Consider the following 2,070-nt stretch of genomic DNA (forward strand, 5'->3'; position numbering starts at 1 on the left):
TCTTCCAGGTCAGTGGGTCTTCTATTCAGGTTTTCCATGGTCTACTTAGAATTATTTTCCTGGTTGTCTCTAGGAGTATGGTGCCTATTGTCTTCATTCTCAGCCAAAAGTGACCCTGGAAGAGCCCTATTTTAACATGTTATATTATGGAAATGGTTGGATAGAGCAAGAATATATTTTGGAAGAACTCCAGCAGCGGTATTCTCTGAGGAGGAAAATGGGGGACTGAGGAAGACAGATGGGATTGAGATACGCTTTTTGTTCTCTTTTGTCTCTTGGGATTTTGTACTGTGTACATGTATGTTAGATTGTTTGAGCCTTGTGGGATTATAATTTGTGACCGTTTTTAATATATATTTTTCTTAACTTGTCTATCCTTAGCATGGTCAAGTGTAGGAACCAGAGGTGAACTTTTTGGTGTTTATCCTACCATCAGATTACAATTTCAAGTAACCTAAACAGTTACCTCTTTCTCTCAAATGTGGACCTCTCTATATAATTTTTCTGCTTACATCTTATACACTCTAAGTTTGCTTTTAGAAGAGGAATAGAAACAGGATGATAGTGACACTCCCATTCTGTCCCTACCCTATGTCCAGTACTCTCCTCAAGCCCCCAGTAAATCACCCCCTTTCAAAGCTCCACTAAGATGCCACCTTCTCCCTCAAGTCTTTCCAGGATTTCTTCTTACTGCTTCCTGATCATTGAAGAAAGATTGACCATTTCCCTGTGCAGGTGCTTATCAGAGCATCAATACATCAATACACAGTATTGACCTCATAAGTGGGGAAATCTGTTTCCTTCATTAGACTATTCATTTTTTAAGGAAAATGTCCAAGTCTTTATATCTCAAATGAGAACAGTGCCAGGCTCAGAACAGTAGGTGTTCAAAAGACGACTGATGAATGAACAGATGACTTCATTGTGAATGCTGGCATTATTTCACAGCATAAATAAACTCAGCAAATATTTTATGCTGGACACTCCTTTTTCTGGTCTGAGTACAATATTCTCTCTAAATGTGCAATGGAATACAACTGTGAATCATTAGGTTATGCTGACTCAATTACTCAACGGTCCATATATGATAGATGTCTTGGATACACAGTCCTAGCACACAGAAACACACTCTTTCTGAAAACATACCCCAACAAGGAAGGGTAGCCAGTAAGACCCTGGCTTCTACAGACGATAATTCTGTTACGCTTCATAGCCTCCCAATTTCTATCTTGTTTCTAAGTGATGAGGAATTTCAAGTCTCCAAGGAGAGCAAATAACATGAGAAAACTTTGTCAGGAAACTACAGGCCCCTGGGGCCAGAGTTTAAAAAACACTTATGCAGGTGAGGCTGTTTTCAAGAAGTTTCAACTACATAAATTCCTCTTTGTCAGAGTGACCACATATTAGTCCAAGACAGTCATTATATTTTCTTATTATAAGCACGCACTGTGTTCCACATCTGGTGCATTTGCCAAATTGTAGATTTATTCCTATTACTATACATCTGTGAAAAGAATGTGTGTTCCATCTCATCAGGGAGTTACTTGAAGTTACAGGTTGCTAATTCCAAATGAATAGAAACAGTGATTAATCTGGGAGATATGGGCTCACCACTATCCAAGTAACAGATGTCCATTATGATGAGTTACACATTTGTTCCATGTTTACACTAGAATGCAAAAAAAGAGGATTCAACTATTTTGTAAAAAAAAAGAAAAAAGAAAGAAAGAAAGAAAAAAAGAAAAGGGAGGTAAAAAGGAAAGGAAAGGGGATATGGGAAGGTCAGGAATTAGAAAATATTTGAAAATGTTTATTCAGGTGCCAGGTTAGACGCAAGGAAGATGTGCGGCATGTCTGGAGGGTGGCAGGTAAGAGTTGAAGGGTAGTAGAGAGCTAGAGGAGAGAGGGAGAAGCAGGGCTCAATGTTCCTGGCTTCATTTCAGGGTGTGGAGATGAATTCAGTCCATCTCACTTGGCTAACAGAAGCATTAATACTAAAACCGGCAATTTCATCAGCATCAGTTACACAAAAGATGGGATTTCAGAGGAAAGTACGAGAAAAGGGAGAAT

This window comes from Microcebus murinus, chromosome X, assembly GCF_040939455.1.
Source record: "Microcebus murinus isolate Inina chromosome X, M.murinus_Inina_mat1.0, whole genome shotgun sequence".
NCBI lineage: Eukaryota > Metazoa > Chordata > Mammalia > Primates > Cheirogaleidae > Microcebus > Microcebus murinus.